General features: G+C 37.3%; 1 pseudogene; it reads right to left on the bottom strand.

Moving 5' to 3' along the window:
- Window positions 1-18,526: 18,526 nt before the first annotated feature.
- Window positions 18,527-19,143, bottom strand: LOC118620038 (annotated as a pseudogene).
- Between the last annotated feature and the right edge of the window lie 246 nt (window positions 19,144-19,389).

Below are 19,389 nucleotides of genomic sequence, written 5' to 3'. Positions count from 1 at the left end.
TGTTGTAATTTTTATTAATTTATTTTTGTTACAGATGTTTCTCCTTTTCTCCCTTACACACCTTACTGCCAATCACACACCATCCCCATCCCCAGTCACCCAGCATTGTTGTCTATGTCCAATGGATACACATACATGCATATAAGTTTTTTGATTTATCTTATCCATCTCCTCTGTCCCCTTCCACTGAGGTTTGTCAGTCAGAACAGTACACCTTTCTATGTTTCTGTGTCTATTTTGTTCATCAGCTTATGTTGTTCATTATGCTCCACAGATAAGTGAGATCATGTGGTACAAGTCTTTCTCTGATTGGCTTATTTTACTTAGGATAATACTCTCCAGGTCCCTCCATGTCATCTCAAAAAAACAAAAGATCTCTTTGTCTTATAGCGACATAGTGTTCCATTGTGTATATACACAATGGCTTTTTTAATCACTTATCTATTCATGGACACATGGACTGTTTCCAGAACTTAGCAATTGTACATAGTGGTGTTACGAACATAGGGGTATGTACATCCTTTCTGATTGGTGTTTCAAACTTCTTAGGATATATTACTAGAAGTGGGATCACAGGCTCAAATGAAAGTTTAATTTTTAATTTTTTGAGGTAATACCATATTGTTTTTTATAGTGGCTGCACCAGTCTGCATTCCCACCAGCAGTGTACTAGAGTCCCCTTTTCTCCACACCCTCGCCAACAATTGTTGTTTGATGATTTGTTGATGGTGGCCATTCTCACAGGTGTGAGGTAATACCTCATTGTTGATTTAATTTGCATCTCTCTGATAGTTAGTGATGTTGAGCATGTCTTCATACGTCTCTTAGCCATTTGTGTGTCTTGTTTGGAGAGGTGTCTATTTAGTTCCTCTGTCCATTTTTGAATTGGGTCTTTGTCTTCCTTTTGTTGTGTTGTATGACCACTCTATATGTATTGGAAATTAACCCCATTAGCAGTTATGCTCTACCATACAGTGGTTTGCCTTTCCATTTTGGTGGTTGTTTCTTTTGCTATGCAGAAGCTTTTGAGTTTGACATAGTCCCATGTGTTTATTTTCTCTGTTGTTTCCGTTGCCTTAGGTGATGCATCAGTAAAAATTCTGCTGCATATAATGTCTGAAATTTTGTTGCCTACAGTTTCTTGTAGGATTTTTATAGATTCATGAGTCACATTTAAGTCTTTTATCCATTTTGAATTTATTCTTGTGTATGGTGTAAGTTGATGGTCTAGTTTCATTTTTTTGCATGTAGCTGTCCAATTTTTCCAACAGCATTTATTAAAGAGGCTGTCATTATGTCACTGTATACTCTTGCACCCTTTGTCAAATATTAATTGAGCATAATGCCTTGGGTCCATTTCCGAGTTTCCTGTTCTGTTCCAGTGGCCTATATGCCTGTTCTATGCCAATACCAGGTTGTTTTGATTAAAGTGTCTTTGTAGTATAACCAGAAATCTGGTAATGTGATCCCTTCAACTTTGTTCTTCTTTTTTAAGATTGCTCTGGCTATTTGGGGGTATGTTTTGGTTCCATATGAACTTTTGAAGTATTTGTTCTAGGTCTGTGAAGTACATTGTTGGTATTTTGATGGGGATTGTATTGAATCTATAGATTGCTTTGGTGGTATGGATATTTTAATGATGTTAATTCTTCCAATCCCTGAACAAGGTATGCGCTTCCACTTTTTTATATATTCCTCTATTTCTTTTTTCAATGACCTGTAGTTTTCTGCAAATAGGTGCTTTACTTTTTTGGTTAAGTTTATTCCTAAGTATCTTAATTGTTCTGCCACAATGGTAAATGGGATTGTTTTTTTTCATTTCTCTTTCTGTGAGTTCATTATTGGTGTACAAGAATGCCATTGATTTCTTGATGTTAATTTTTATCCTGCTTCTTTGCCAAATTCATTTATTAAGTCTAGTAAACTTTTGATGGAGTCTTTAGGATTTCCTATGTGTGTGTCATGTCATCTGCGAATAATGACAGTTTCACTTCCTCTTTCCAATTTGGATCCTTTTTATTTTTTCTTTCTGTGTAATTGCTGTGGCTAAGACTTCCAGTACTATGTTAAATAAGAGTGGCAAAAGTGGGCATCCTTGCCTTGTTCCTGTTCTTAAGGGAAATATTTTTAGTTTTTGCCCATTGAGTATGATGTTGGCTGTAGGTCTTTCATATATGGCCTTTATTATTTTGAGATATGATCCCTCTATTCCCACACTGCTGAGCGTTTTTATCAGAAATGAATGCTGGTTTATGTCGAGGGCTTTTTCAGCATCTATTGATATTATCATGTGGTTTTTATTCTTCATTTTATTTATGTGGTGTATCACATTTATTTATTTGCAAATATTGTACCAGCCTTGCATCCCTGGAATGAATCCCACTTGGTCATGGTGGATAATTTTTTTCGTGTATTGCTGAATCTGATTTGCTAGTATTTTGTTCAGGATTTTGGCATCTATGTTCATCAGGGATATTGGCCTCTAGTTTTCTTTCTTTGTTGTGTCTTTTTCTGGTTTTGGAATTAGAATTATGCTGGCTTCATAAAACAAGTTTGGAAGTCTTCCTTCTTCTTGAATTTTTTGAAATAGGTTGAGGAGAATGGGTATTCCTTCTTTGAATGTTTGGTAAAACTCCCCCGTGAAGCCGTCCAGGCCTGAGCTTTTGTTTGCTGGGAGAGTCTTGATTACATCTTCAATTTCTTCTGCTGTTATTGGTCTGTTCAAGTTTTCTATGTCTTTCTGATCCAGTTTTGGGAGACTATGTGTTTCTAGAAATTTGTCCATTTCGCTTAGATTGTAGTATTTGTTGCCATATAATTGTTTATAGTAGTTGTTAATGATCTTTTGTATTTCTGTGGTGTCAGTTGTTATCTCTCCTCTTTCATTTCTGATTTTGTGTATTTAGGTTCTCTCTCTTTGTTCTTGGTGATTCTAGCTAAGGGTCCATCAATCTTGTTTATCTTTTCGAAAAATCAGCTCTTTGTTTTATTGATCCTTTAAATTGTTTTTTTGCTCTCTATGTCATTTCTGCTCTAATCTTTACTATTTCCTTCCTTCTACTAGCTCTGGGGTTTTCGTTTGTTTGCTTTCTAGTTCTTTAATTTGTGAGGTTAGATAATCTATTAGAGATTTTTCTTCTTTTTTAAGGTAGGCCTGTAGTGCTATGAACTTCTCTCTGAGAACTGCTTTGCTGCATCCCATAGATTTTGTTTTGTTGTGTCTTCATTTTCATTGGTTTCCAGGAAGTTTTTAATTTCTTCCTTGATCTCTTCCGTGACCCATTCATTGTTTAATATCATGCTATTTAGCTTCCATGTATTCAAATGTCTTTGTACGTTCTTCTTGCAATTGATTTCTAGTTTCATGCCATTGTAATCTGAGAAGATGCTTGATATGATTTCAATCTTCTTGATCTTGTAGAGACTTAGTTTGTGCCCTAACATGTGGTCTATCTTTGAGAATGTCCCATGTGCACTTTAAAAGAATGTGAATTCTGTAGTTTTGGGGTCTAATTCTCTGTAGATATCTATTAAATCCATTTGGTCTAGTGCTTCATTTAGAGTCTCTGTTTCATTGATAATTTTTTATTTAGAGGATTTATCCAGTGATGTCAGTGGGGTGTTGAAGTCCCCTGCTATGATTGTATTACTATTGATTTCTCCTTTGAAGTCCTCCAGAAGTTTTTAAATATATGTTGGTGTTCCTATATTGGGTGCATATATGTTTATCAAGGTTATATCTTCCTGTTGGATAGATCCTTTCAATATTATGTAGTGGCCTTCTTTGTCTCTAGTTATGGCCTTCATTCTGAAATCTATTTTATCAGATATGAGTATTTTTAATCCAGCTTTTTTTCCTTTTCCATTTGTTTGTGAGATTTTTTCCATCTCTTCACTTTCAATCTATGTGAGTTTTTGTTGTGATGTGGGACTCTTGTAAACAACATATAGATGAGTCATGCTTTCTTATCCAATCAGCTACTCTGTGTTTTTTTATGGGAACATTCAGTCCATTTACATTTAAGGTGATTATTGATATGTACTTATTTATTTCCATTTTTGTTTAGTGTGGTTCTATTTTTCTTTCCATTTCTCTTGGTAATTACAGCAGTCTTTTTAATATTTCTTGCAGTGCTGGATTGGTGCTAATGTATTCCCTTAGCCTTTTTTTTTTTTTTCTTTTTTTCTGGGAAGCTCTTTTTTTTTAGCTTTAAAATCATAGTTTATTAATTAATTTTTGTTACAGATGATTCTCCTTTTTTCCCCCACTGATTCCCCCCTCCCCCTTCCCTCCCTGCCCCTTCCCCAGATTGTTGTCCATGTCCACTGTTCATGCATACATGCGTATAAGTTCTGTGGTTCATCCCTCCACCACCTCCCCAGTCCTTAGGGGATTGTTAGTCTGTACCCTGCTTCCGCATCTCTGGGACTATCCCATTCCTCAAACTGTTATGTTCATTATATTCTACAAATCAGTGAGATCATATGAAACTTGTCTTTCTCTGTTTGGCTTGTTTCACTTAGGATGATACTTTCCAGGTCCCTCCATGTAGTCTCAAAGGATAAGAGATCTTTCTTTCTTACCGCTGCGTAGTACTCCATTGTGTATATGTACCACAGCTTTTTGATCCATTCGTCTACTGATGGGCACTTGGGCTGTTTCCAGATCTTAGCGATTGTAAATAGTGCTGCTACAAAAATGGGGGTGCATATATTCTTTCTTATTGGTGTTTTATGCTTCTTAGGGTATATTCCTAGAAGTGGGATCACTGGGTCAAATGGAAGATCAATTTTTGACCTTCTGTTTGGAATGATAGCCCTGCTGGGTATGCTGCTCATCTGAAAGAATTTAGGAAAAACCTGAAGCAGGATCCAGGACAGGCCAATCCTATGGTTAAGCAAGTGGCAACAACTTGGGTGTGCTTGAAAGTTGGGTGGAGCGGGGTGGGGACTCAGAGAGTCACCAGGGCTGGGCTACCAGTGTGAGCCAGGTTGCTGGATTCCCAGATATGGCGACTGTCTTTTGCCCCCAGGAAGGGCTCACCAAAGGAACAGAGGCCTCTTACAGCACAAAATTTTGTGCTGTAGAAAGCCCCCTCTCCTGCCCTCCCTCCAGTGCCAAACAGCTCAGTTTTTTCCTGTATGACTCTGGTGCCCCTCGAGCTACCTCCCCTCCAAGCTTAGAGGGAGAGAGTCCAATAAATTTGTGCATGGGCCCTTTAAGGAGCTGCCTGGGGCTCCAGCCACTTCAGATTCCCTGAGCCTCAGTTCCCACTGGTTTTTCAGCCAGAAGTGATGGGGATTCTCTTCCTGGCACTGGAACCCTGAGCGGGGCACCTGGTGCAGAATGGGGACCCCTCAGTCCTCAGGAAGGACCTTCCCAGCTGAGGTATCCTCTTGATTTTTATCCGCCACACTTGGGTGTGGGACCAGCTCGTCACACCTCCTCCGCCCCTCGTGCCTCTGCCCCTCCTACCCCTGGATGTGGCTGCTGCTTTAATTCCGTAGTTGTAGGACTTCCATTCAGCTTGATTTCAGGCGGTTTTGAATGATGGTTGTTCTATAGTTTAGTTGTACCTTTGATGTGGTTGTGGGAGGATGGGATACCGCGTTTACCTACGCTGCCATCTTGACCGGAAGTCTGTAGGTCTTTTCTTTATTATGTTGAGATATGATCCCTCTATTCCCACATTGCTGAGCATTCTTATCAGAAATCAGTGCTGGATATTGTGGAATGGTTTTTCAGCATATCTTGATATGATCATATAATTTTTATCTTTCATTTCGCTTATGTGGTGTCTCACATTAATTGATGTGCGAAGTGTGTACCAGTCTTGCATCCCTGTGATGAATCCCACTTGATCATGGTGAATAATTTTTTTGATGTATTGCTAAATTTGATTTGCTAGTATTGTGTTCAGAATTTTGGCATCTATGTTCATCAGGGATATTGGTCTGTAGTTTTATTTCATTGTAGTGTATTTTTATGGTTTTGGAATTAGAATTATGCTGGATTCATAAAACTAGTTTGGAAGTCTTCCTTCTTGAATTTTTTGAAAAAGTTTGAAGAGAATGGGTATTAGTTCTTCTTTGAATGTCGGTAAAATTTCCGTGAAGCCGTCCGGGCCTGGGCTTTTGTTTGATGGGAGAGTTTTGATTACATCTTCAATTTTGTCTATTGTTATTGGCCTGTCAATGTTTTCTATCTCTTCCTAGTTCAGTTTTGGAAGACTCTTTGCTTCTGAAAATATGTCCATTTCGCTTAGATTATGGAATCCTTGCCATATAATTGTCCATAATATCTGTTAAACTATCCTTTGTATTTCTGTTGTGTGACTTATTATTTCTCCTCTTTCATTTCTGATTTTGTGTATTTGGTTCTCTCTCTTTGGTTTTTGGTGAGTCTAGCTAAGGGTCCATCAATCTTGTTTATCTTTTCAAAGAACCATCTCTTTGTTTCATTGATCATTTGAATTGTTTTTTGGTCTCCAAGTCATTTATTTCTGTTCTGAACGTTACTATTTCCTTCCTTCTACTTGCTCTGGGGTTTTCTTTCTGTTTGCTTTCTAGTTCTTTCAATTGTGATGTTAGATATTCTGTGAGAAATTGTTCTTGCTTCTTGAGGTAGGCCTGCAGTGCTGTTAACTTTCAGAACTACTTTCGCTGCATCCCATAGATTTTGTGTTGTTGTGTGTTCATTTTCATTGGTTTCCAGGAAGTTTTTAATTTTTTCCTTGATCTCCATGTTAAGCCATTCATTGTTCAATAACACGCTATTTAGCCTCCATGTTTTCAAATGTCTTTTCATGTTCTTGTTGCAGTTGATATCTAGTTGTGCCATTGTGGTCTGAGAAGATACTTGATATGATTTCAATCTTTTTGAACTTGTAGAGACTTATTTTGGGCCCTAACATTTGGTCTATCTTTAAGAATGTCCCATGTGCACTTGAGAAGAATGTGAATTCTGCCGTTTCAGGGTGTAATTCTTTGTAGATATCTATTAAATCCATTTGATCTAGTGCTTCATTTAGACTCTATGTTTCCTTGTTAATTTTTGTTTAGAAGATCTATCCAGTGATGTCAGAGGGGTATTGAAGTCCCCTGCTATAATTGTATTGCTGTTGATTTCTTCTTTGAATTCCTCCAAAAGATTTTTAATATATGTTGTTGCTCCTAAATTGGGTACATATATGTTTATTATGGTTATATCTTTCTGTTGGACAGATCCTTTCAATATTATGTAGTGGCCTTCTTTGTCTCTAGTTACGGCCTTCATTTTGAAATCAACTTTATCAGGTATGAGTATTGCTACCCCAACTTTATTTATTTATTTATTTATTTATTTATTTATTGCTTTCTGTTTGCTTGATTTTTTTTTTTTCATCTTTTCACTTTCAATGTAAGTCAGTCTTGTGTTGTAAGGTAGGTTTTTTGTAAACAACATATAAGTGAGTCATGTTTTTTTTTCCCAGTCAGCTACTGTGTGTATTTTTATCAGAGCATTCAAACCAATCACATTTAAGGTGATAACTGATATGTACTTATTTATTGCCATTTTTGTTCAGTGTGGTTCTATTTTTCTTCTTATTTCTTCTACTAATTACAGCAGGGTTTTTTTGTTTTTTTGTTGTTTTTTTTTTAGCATATCTTGCAGTGCTGGTTTGGTGTTAATATATTCCCTTAGCCTTTTTTGTTTGTTTGGAAAGCTCTTTATTTGGCCTTCTATTTTAAATGATAGTCTTGCTGGATGGAATAGTCTTAGATTCAGATCCTTGTGTTTCATGACCTTATTTACTTCATGCCACTCCCTTCTGGCCTGTAGTGTTCCTGTTGAGAAGTCAGCTGAGAGCCTTATGGGGTTTCCTTTGTAGGTATCTTGTTGCTTATCTCTTGCTCCCTTTAGAATTCTCTCTTTGTCTTTAATTTTTGGCATTTTAATTACTATTTGTCTTGGTGTGGGCCTGTTTGGGTTCTTCTTCCTTGGGGCTCTCTGTGCTTCTTAAACTTGAATGCCTTCTTCCTTCATCAAGTTAGGAAAGTTTTCTGTCACTATTTCTTCAAATATATTCTCTAACCCTTGCCCATTTTCTTTCTCTTCGGGGACTGTTATGATGCGAATGTTATTACATTTCCAGTTGCCCCACAGTTCTCTTAAGCTGTCTTTCTGTTTTCTAAGTGGTTTTTTTTTTTTTCCTTTTGGTTTTCTGATTGGTTGATTTTTTTTCACTGACCCCGTCCTCAGCTTTCTTTATTCTGCTGGTTAGTACTTCCAATGTGTTCTTAATTTCTGGTATGTCATTCTTCATTTCCACTCGGTTGGTTTTCAATGTTGGTCTATCTTTATTCATGGTGCTGATGTTCTTACTCATGGTGTTGAGCTTCCTGAAGATCATGGCTCTGAACTCTACCTCTGATGATTTGCTTAGCTGCATGTCATTGATCTCATCTTTGATAGAGTTCTCTTGTTCTTTTACTTGGGAATTGTTTGTTTTTGTTTCACTATTTGGCTATATCAGTGGGTTTTGGAGCCTGCCATATTTTCCTTGTTGGTGTTGGTGTTCTGCTATTTTTGGCTCCCTCTACTGGGTTTGGATGAGCCTGGGTGGGCCCACGTTAAACACCACTGTCTAGTCTTACTTTCCTGGGTAGATTTGAAAGCCCAGGAATGGTTCATTTATCCTCTAGCTTTGTCCTGGAGGCTAGTAGTCTTTGTTACTCAGTGCCTTGGAATGTAGCCCTGGTGTTCTGCCTAAGAGGATTTCCAGAGTGTGAGATAGATGCTGGTTATTAATGAGATTCAGTTTGCATTTCTTTGCCTCACCTGAGAAATGCTGAATCTCTGAGGGGGGGCAGCTGTTGCTTTTCCCCACAGCTCGGGGATGGAGCACTATGGCAACCATCCTTTGTGACTGCAACACAACCAAAACCCTGAGTACCCTCCAAATCCCGGGTGTCCCCACAGAGTTCCAGCCCAGTCTACCCTCCCTATGTTGTAGCCCTGAGTTGAGTGGCTGTGGCTATTTTAGCACTCTGCCCTGGCTCTCTGCACTGTGGAGTGGGCTTGGTCTTTATTCCCCATTGGCACAGCTCACAGCTAAAACTGCTGCTGTCTGTGGGCTCTCCCAGCCCACCACCCTCTCGAGCCTCCACAGATCCTACCAGTGTCCCTGGTTATATGGTCCTGTCCTGCTGCTTTTCTGTTGATTTTTTTCCAAGGATTTTCTTTATTTTAGTTGTAATTCTTGTTTGGGCCTGGGAGATCTTCTGTGTAGCTTCTATTCACTCTGCCTCCATTTTTCACATCCTCTATGTGTATCTTGTGCGCAGCTGGGTTTCACAGGCTTTTCTGGTGCCTCAGCACCCTGCAGGTCCCACGGGTTACTAGATCACACAGTCCCTTTGGAAACCCAGCTCAATGCCTATGTTGTGGGCTGCTGGGTTGCACAGGCCTCTCTGGTGCTTCAGGACCCTGCAGGTCCCATGGGTAACTGGATGGCACAGTTTTTGCTGGGTCGCACAGGCCACTCTGGTGCTTCAGCAACCCACAGGTCCTGGGGGTAACTAGATAGCATAGTCCCTGCTGGGTTGCACAGGCCTTCCCTGGTGCCCCTGCACCCTGCAGGTTCCCTGGGCTGGCAGCTGGATCACACCAGTCTTTCTCAGGTTTGGCTTCCCACTGCTCTTTTAAGCTACTGGACCACACAGGCCTCTGTGGAGCCCCAGGTCCTGCCACTGGTTGCTGGGGAGTGCTTCTGCCCCATGGGGCTCCACTCCTGCTCAGATTTTGCTGTAGTTTTGGGGGATGGGTCTCAGCTGCTGGTCTGTGCTTCTGTTGCCTGGGAATGGAAGTCTGCTTTCCAGCCTCTGTTGCTGGGGGTATATCTGGACTCTGATCGGGCTGCTACTATGGGAGATGGTTCTGGGCTCAGGGCTTCTTGTGGCTTTTGTGACAGGCACCTTGGGAGCTCCACTACTGTGCACTGGTCTGTGTTGACACAGAGTGTCCACTGGTCCTATGGTGCCAGGTGTGCTGGTGGCTCAGGTTGCTGAGCCCTAGCCACTTGACTGCCTTCTTTCAGGGAAGACCCAGGATCTTCCAAAATAGTGGGACCTCCCTAAGGTGCAGGGAGAAGGGCCCTAAAGGGCTGCTTACCATAGTAACAAGCTGCTTACATCCACAGCACAGAAACTTTCTGCTCCACCTCTCTGCACTGCTTGGGTTTGGTCATCCACCTTCATGTCCACTCACACTCTCACACACTCACTCACTCTCTCACACACTCACCCTCACTCCAGTCCTATCTGCTGCCATCACCCTTTCCATTTTGATGGCTGTTTCTTTTGCTGTGCAGAAGCTTTTTAGTTTGATGTAGTCCCATGTGTTCATTTTTTCCCTATGTTTCTGTTGCCTTAGTAATGTATCAGTGAAAATTCTATTGCATATGACATCTGAAATTTTGTTAACTACATTTGTTTCTAAGATGTCATATGCAATAGAATTTTCACTGATACATTACTAAGGCAACAGAAACATAGGGAAAAAATGAACACATGGGACTACATTTGTTTCTAAGATTTTTATGAATTCATGAGTCACATTAAAGTATTTTATTCATTTTGAGTTTATTCTTGTGTATGATGTAAGTTGGTGGTCTAGTTTAATTTTTTTGCATGGAGCTGTTCAATTTTTCCAACATCATTTATTAAAGAGGCTGTCTTTACATTCTTGTATGCTCTTCCCACCTTTGTCAAATATTAATTGAGCATAATGTCTTGGGTCAATTTCTGGGTTCTCTGTTCTGTTTCATTTACCTATATGTCTGTTCTTATGCCAGTACCAGGCTGTTTTAATTACAGTAGCTTTGTAGTATAACCTGATATTCAGTATTGTGAACCCAGGTACTGTGTCTTTCTGTTTCAACATTGCTGTGGCTATTCAGCATCTTTTTTGGTTCCATATGAACTTTTGAAGTATTTGTTCTAGTTCTGTGAAATATATGTCATCGGTATTTTGATGAAGATTGCATTGAATCTATAGATTTCTTTGAATATTATGGACATTTTAATGACGTTAATTTTTCCAATCTATGAACAAGGTATATGCTTCCACTTTGTAATATTTTTCTCTATTTTTATTATTTTTTAAATTGTCCTGTAGTTTTTTTGCAAATAGGTCCTTTACTTCTTTGGTTAAGCTTATTCCTAGGTATTTTATCTTTTAGGCCTTAATGGATTGTTTTCTTAGTTTCTCTTTCTGTGAGTTCATGATTGATGTATAAGAATACTGTCAATTTTTTAATATTAATTTTGTATCCTGCTACTTTGCCAAATTTATTTATTAGATCTAGTAGATTTTTTTTATGGAGTCTTTAGGGTTTTCTACGTACAACACCATGTCATCTGCAAATAATGAGTTTCACTTCCTTCTTTCCAACTCGGATACCTTTTATTTTCCTTAATGTCTGATTGCTGTGGCTAAGACTTGCAGTACTATGTAAAATAAGAGTGGCGAAAGTGGGCATCCCTGCCTTGTTTCTGTTCTTAAGGGCAATGCTTTATTTTTTGCCCATTGATTATGATGTTGGCTGTAGGTTTTTCATATATGGCCTTTATTATGTTAAAATATAATCCCTCTATTCCCACATTGCTGAGTGTTTTTATCATAAACGAGTGCTGGATTTTGTCTGATGCTTTTTCAACATTTATTGATATGATTATATGGTTTTTATCTTTCATTATGTTTATGTGGTGTATCACATTTATTACTTTGCAAATATAGTGCTAGCCTTGCAACCCTGGGATAAATCCCACATGGTCATGGTAAATAATTTTTTAAATGTATTGCTGGATCTGATTTGCTAATATTTTGTTAAGGATTTTGGCATCTATGTTCATCAGGCATATTGGCCTATAGTTTTCTTTCTTTGTAGTGCCTTTATCTGGTTTTAAAATTAGAAAATTGCTAGCCTCATAAAACAAGTTTGGAAGTCTTTCTTCTTTCTTAATTTATTGGAATACTTCGAGGAGAATGGGTGTTAGTTGTTTTTAGAATATTCGGTAAAATTCTCCCTGTAGCCCTCTGGGCCCAGGTTTATGTTTGCTGGGAGGTTCTTGATTACATCTTCATTTTCTTTGTTGTTATTGGTCTGTTCAAGTTTTCTATCTCTTCACAGATCAGTTTGGGAGACTGTAGTTTCTAGAAAATCGTCCATTGCTCATAGATTATCCAATTTGTTGATGTATAATTGATCATAGTAGTTGTTAACAATCCTTTGTATTTCTGCGGTGTCAGTTTTTTCTTCTCCTCTTTTGTTTCAGATTTTGTTTATTTGGGTCTTCTATTTTTGTTTCTTGGTGAGTCTGCTAAGGGTCCATCAATCTTGTTTATGTTTTAAAGCAAGCAGCTCTTGTTTTTTTGATTTTTTGTATAGTGTTGTTTTAGCCTCTAAGTCAGTTATTTCTGCTCTGATATTTACTATTTCTTTCCTTCTACTTGCTCTGGGTTTTTCCTTTTGTTTGATTTTTAGTTCTTTGAGTTGTGTTGTTATATAGTCGATTAAAATTTTCTGTTTTTCTTGTGGTAGGACTGTAGTGCTATGAACTTTCCTTCCAGAACTGCTTTGGCTGCATCCCATAGATTTTGTGTTGTTGTGTGTTCTTTTTCATTGGTTTTCAACATTTTTAATTATTTTCTTGATGTCTTTGGTAACCCATTCATTGTTTAATAATATGCTATTTAACCTCCATTTGTTTAAATGTTTTTGTGTGTTATTGTTGTAATTGAACTCTAGTTCTCTTCCATTGTAAACTGAGAAGAAGCTTGATATTTCAATCTTCTTGAACTTGTAGACACTTGGTTGTGTCCTAACATGTAGACTATCTTTGAGAATTTTCAATGTGTACTTGAGAAGTATGTGAATTCTTTAGTTTTGGGGTGTGACTCTTTGTAGATATTTATAAATTTTCATTTAGTCTAGTGCATCATTTACAGTCTTTGTTGTCTTGTGAATTATTTGTGTAGAGGATCTATCCAGTGATGTCAGTGAGATGTTGAAGTCCTCTGCTATGATTGTATTGCTGTAGAATTTTCTTTGAATTCTCCAAAAGTTTTAAAATATATTACTGTGCTAACATATTGGGTGCATATATGATTACCAAGGTTATACCTTCCTGTTGGATGGATTCTTTCAATATTAAGTAGTGGCCTTCTCTGTATCTATTTATGGCCTTCGTTGTAAAGTTTATGTTATTGGATATGATTATTGCTATGTCACCACTTTTTTCCCTTTCTATTTCCTTGGAAGAATTTTTCCATCTTTTCACTTGTTTTAAAAATTAATTTAAATATTTTTGTTACAGATGTTTCTCCTTTTTTCCCCACTGATTTCCACCAAGCCCTCGCTTCCTGCCCTGTCCCAAACTTTGTTGTTCATATCCATTGTTTATGCATACATGCATATAGGTTCTGTGGTTTATCTTCCCCCACCCACTTCTGGGGATTGTCAGTCTCTACCCCACATTCACGTCTCTGGGACTCCCCATTCCTCTGACTGTTATGTTCATTATATTCCACAAATAAGTGAGATCATATGAAACTTGTCTTTCTCTGTTTGGCTTGTTTTGCTTAGGATAACACTTTCAACGTTACTCCATGTCGTCTAAAAAAATAAGAGATCTTTCTTTCCTACAGTGGCATAATACTTTATTGGGCATATGTACCACAGTCTTTTTATCCATTCATCTGCTGATGGACATTTGGGCTATTTCCAGATTTTAGCTATTGTAAATAGTGCTGCTACAAACATGGAGGTGCATATATTCTTTTTGATTAGTGTTTCTGGCTTCTTAAGGTATTATTCCTAGAAGGGGCATCACTGGGTCAAATGGGAGGTCAATTTTTAATTTTTTGAGATAACACCATATTGTTTTTTATAGTGGCTGCACCAATCTGCATTCCCACCAGCAGTGTACTGGAGTCCCCTTTTCTCCACACCCTTGCCAAAAATTGTTGTTTGATGATTGGTTGATGGCGGCCATTTTGACAGGAGTGAGGTAATACCTCATTGTTGTTTTAATTTGCATCTCTCCGATGATTAGTGATGTTGAAAATTTATTCCTATGTCTCCTAGCCATTTGTATGTCCTATTTGGAGAGGTGTCTATTTAGTTCCTCTGCCCATTTTGTAATTGGGTTCTTTGTCTTCCTTTTGTTGACTTGTATCAGCACTCTATATGTTTTTGAAATTACCCCCTTATCTGATATATCATTGGCAATTATGCTCTCCCATACAGTGGATTGTCTTTCCATTTTGATGATTGTATCTTTTGCTGTGCAGAAGCTTTTGAGTTTGAGGTAGTCTCATGTGTTCATTTTTTTGTTTGTCTGTTACTGTTGCCTTAGGTGATGTATCAGTGAAAATTCTGCTGCATATGATGTCTGAACTTTTGATGCGTACAGTTTCTTCTAAGATTTTTATGGATTCATGAGTTACATTTAAGTCTTTTGTCCATTTTGAGTTTATTTTTGTGTATGGTGTAAGTTGATGGTCTAGTTTCATTTTTTTGCATGTAGCTGTCCAATTTTCCCCAACACCACTTATTAAAGAGGCTGTCTTTACTTCACTGTATGCTCTTGCCACTTTTGTCAAATATTAATTGAGCATATTGCCTTGGGTCCATTTCTGGGTTCTCTGTTCTGTCCCACTGGTCTATATGCCTGTTCTTGTGCAAGTACCAGGCTGTTTTGATTACAGTGGCTTTGTAGTATAACCTGAAATCTGGTAATGTAATTTCTCCAAGTTTGTTCTTCCTTTTCAAGATTGCTGTGGCTATTTGAGGTCTGTTTTGGATCCATAGGAACTTTTGAAATATTTGTTCTAGTTCTGTGAAGTATGTCATTGAGATTTTGAAGGGGATTGCATTGAATCTATAGATTGCTTTGGGCAATATGGATATTTTAATGATGTTAATTTTTCCAATCTATGAACAAGGTATGTTCTTTCACTTTTTTATATCTTTTTCTATTTCTTTTTTAAATGACCTGTAGTTTTCTGTGAACAGGGTCTTTATTTCTTTGGTTAAGTTCATTCCTATGTTGTGATAGTAAATGGGATTGATTTTTTAGTTTCTGTTTCTGTGAGTTCATCTTTGTTGCACAAGAATGCCATCAATTTATTTTATTTTATTTTATTTTATTTTATTTTATCCTCACCCGAGGACACTTTCTCATTTTTTGTCCAGATAGAGCAGGAGGGAGAGAGAGAGAGAGACAGAGAGAAACATCGATGTGAAAAGGACACATCAAGTGGCTGCCACCCGCACGACCAACCAGGGCCGGGGTCAAACTGCAACCGAGGTACATGCCCTTAGCGGGAACTGAACCCGGGTCTCTCTGAACAGCAGGCCAACGTTTTAACCTCTGAGCCTAACCGGCCAGGGCGCCATTAATTTCTTGACATTAATTTTGTATCTTGCTACTTTGCCCAATTCATTTATTAAGTCTAGACATTTTTTGATCTAGTCTTTGTGGTTTTCTATGTATAGTATTATGTCATCTGCGAAATATGACATTTTCACTTCTTCCTTTCCAATTTGGATCTTTTTTATTTTTTCTTCCTGTCTGATTGCTGTGGCTAAGACTTCCAGTACTATGTTAAATAAGAGTGGCAAAAGTGGGCATCCTTGCTTTGTTCCTGTTCTTAAGGGAAATATTTTTAGTTTTTGCCCATTGAGTATGATGTTGGCTGTAGGTCTTTCATATAAGGCCTTTATTATATTCAGATATAATTTCTCTATTCCAGGATTGCTGAGAGCTTTTATCAGAAATGGGTGCTGAATTTTGTTGAATGGTTTTTCAGCATCTATTGATATAATCATATGATTTCTATCTTTTATTTTTTTATGTGGTGTATCACATTGGTGAATATTGTACAAGCCTTGCATCCCTAGGATGAATCCCACTTGGTCCTGGTGAATAATTTTTTTTGATGTATTGTTGGATTCAATTTGCTAGTTTTTTGTTCAGAATTTTGGCATCTATGTTAATCAGGGATACTGGTCTGTAGTTTTTTTTCTTTGTAGTTTCTTTTTCTGGTTTTGGAATTAGAATTATGCTGGCCTCATAAAACGCGTTTGGAAGCCTTGCTTCTTCTTGAATTTTTTGAAATAGTTTGAGGAGCATGGATATTAATTCTTCTTTTAATGTTTGGTAAAATTCCCCCGTGAAGCCGTCTGATCTTGGGCTTTTGTTTGCTGGGAGAGTCTTGATTCCATCTTCAATTTCTTCTGTTGTTATTGGTCTGTTCAAGTTTTCTATCTCTTCTTGGTCCAGTTTTGGGAGACTATGTGTTTCTAGAAATTTGTTCATTGTGCTTACATTGTCAAATTTGTTGTCATATAAATCTTCATAATAAATGTTAACAATCCTTTGTGTTTCTGTGGTGTCAGTTATTATTTCTCCTCTTTCACTTCTGATTTTGTGTATTTGGTTTCTCTCTCATTGTTTCTTGGTGAGTCTTGCTAAGGGTTCATACATCTTGTTTATCTCTTCAAAGAATCAGCTCTTTGTTTCATTGATCTTTTGAATTGCTTTTTGGTCTCCATATCATTTATTTTTCCTCTGATCTTTACTATTTCCTTCCTTCTACTTGCTCTGAAGTTTTTGTTTGTTTGTTTGTTTGCTTTTTAGTTCTTTAAATTGTGAGGTTAGATAGTCTATTAGAAAGTTTTCTTGCTTCTTGAGGTAGGCCTGGGGTACTATGAACTTTCCTCTCAGAACTGCTTTCGCTGCATCCCATAGATTTTGTGTTGTTGTGTGTTCATTTTTATTGGTTTCCAGGAAGTTTTTAATTTCTTCCTTGATCTCCATGGTAACCCATTCATTGTTCAAAAACACGCTATTTAGCCTCCATGTTTTCAAATGTCTCTGCATCTTCTTGTTGCAATTGATTTCTAGTTTCATGCCATTGTGATCTGAGAAGATGCTTGATATGATTTCAATCTTCTTGAACTTATAGAGACTTAGTTTGGGCTCTAACATGTGGTCTATCTTTGAGAATGTCCCATGTACACTTGAGAAGAATGTGAATTCTGCCATTTTGGGGTGTACTTTTCTGTAGATATCTGTTAAATTTATTTGATCTAGCACTTCATTTAGAGCCTGTTTCCTTGTTAATTTTTTTTCTAGAAGATCTATCCAGTGACGTCTGCGGGGTATTGAAGTCCCCTGCTATGATTGTATTGCTACAGATTTCTTTTTTGAAGTCCTCCAAAAGATTTTTAATATAATTTGGTTCTTGTAAATTGGGTGCATATATGTTTACCAAGGTAATATCTTTCTGTTGGATAGATCCTTCCAGTATTATGTAGTAGCCTCTAGCTATGGCCTTTTTGTTGTTGTTGTTGTTCAATGCATTTCATTTATTTAAATGTTTAAGCTCTTGCACTAGATTTTTACAAGCTGGTGAACACTGACAAATTATTTCTCTCACAGAACTATAACCATACATTTCCAGACAGTATATATATATGGCTGAACTAACATCAATACACATTACCATTTTATCAATTACATAGTAAAACAAATTATCACGTATCCAAATATTAAGTTACACAGCTCAAAAGGCATATAAAATATTAGATGTCTGCTCAGTTCATTAGCATAAACCAACTTCTTTTTTTGCAAGAGATGGTGGGAAGTAAAAAAAATAAGTTGGTAAACAACTTCAGAATGTATGAAAAAAATACAATTTCAGAATTTTTATGGTTAAGAATTTTAGCTACAACAAAGCATGTCTACCTTTAAAAAAATATTTACTAAAGAGCATATTCTACATGTTCCACACAAGACAAAGGCAACATTTTACTAAAAATTATTAATAGCCCCCTCCCATCCTTTTCTCGGGCCCTCCCTATAATTTGCACACCAAGTGCAAACATTAAAATTAACTGTAAGGTTTTTTGTCTGGAGATATTAAAGACATGTGCTTCTGTACAATGTAGATTTTCAAAATGGAGGCTTTTCATAACAGCACAAACTGAGATTTATGAAGACATTAAATAATAACTAAGACTTGGTATAAAAATAAAAAAGTTGAGCAAATCTGATGTGTACTTATATGAATGTGGGAGATTAAAGTGAGCAGGCAAATAACCACATAGGCCCCACTTTCTATGTTTGAAATGACTGAAGGGATAAACCACATAAGGTCCAGAGTGTTCATAGTTCCTGGGATTTCAGTTCTATATGATACTAAAAATATACAAGTATTGTGCTGGTTATTTTGGCACCTAATCTTTCTAAATCTCATATGTTGATAAGATTCTGGCATGGGAATAGAGTTAAAGACAACTCAATACTGCATGATTTCAGAAGTAAATTGGTACAAATGATAAGCACATTTCAAATGCTGAACAGATCTTTAGCTGTGAAAAAAGGCTGATCATAATCCAAACCTAGAGGTTGCAGTTCTGTCAAGCTTGTGGCCTGGTAAAACTGCTTTACAATACTCCTGTCAAAGCTTCATTAGACTTATTCACCAAGCCAACATGTTGGCTCACATGTATGACAAATTAGGTCCTATCTCAAGTTCCACTTCCAAGGCAATGGCATCAGGCACCCATTTTATTGAATGCAACAGTTGTTTCTATGACCATTGGAGTCTTTGAAGCACAGCCGCATTTTAGAATGATACTTCTCCAAATACAGAAGTTGCTTGCTGTTGAAAACTTCTTGCTGCTTTTGTCTTATGAACTGTACTGCATCTTCATATTTCATTCCACCTTCTATTAATGCTAGGACAACAAGCACCAGAGCTCTTCCAAGGCATGCAACACAATGAACAGCAATACAACAACCAGGGTGTTCACAAAACTTAATTTTTACAAGACTTAACCAGTCATCAACAATCTGAGTGGATGGTGGTGCACCATCATCAAAAGGCCAATCAAAAACTTCGATGCCTTCTTTCTCCACAACAGTAGTGTCATAATTTACTTCACATACTCTTACTATTGTGGTAACTCCATACTTCTTAAGTTCCTAGATAAATTTGTTTAAGGTTGCATTGGTTGGATTGTGTGTAATAAGAAATTTCATGTTCTTGTATGTGACTTCCCCAGGAGCTGGGTGGTTCATTCGAGCCATGATAATTTAGTTAAAAAACACTCAATAGGATTATGAAAGAATTTAAAAATTGAATACAGAAATAACAAAAGAAACTGAGTCTACTTCAGTATACTCCACTTTAAATTCTCAGTGGTTTGAGTGAAGTTGGGAGTAAAGGAAAATAAATGAACCTCCTAACAAGAAGCAGCAATTCTTCAATCCAGTAATACTGAGGCAATAGAAAGAAAGTGCACTGAGGTTTACTCCATCCAGGTCAGAACTCTT

Source organism: Molossus molossus, unplaced genomic scaffold (genome assembly GCF_014108415.1).
Source record: "Molossus molossus isolate mMolMol1 unplaced genomic scaffold, mMolMol1.p scaffold_m16_p_7, whole genome shotgun sequence".
Classification (NCBI taxonomy): Eukaryota; Metazoa; Chordata; class Mammalia; order Chiroptera; family Molossidae; genus Molossus; species Molossus molossus.
The sequence above is the reverse complement of the archived record's forward strand: the minus strand, read 5'-3'. Positions and strand labels throughout refer to the sequence as shown.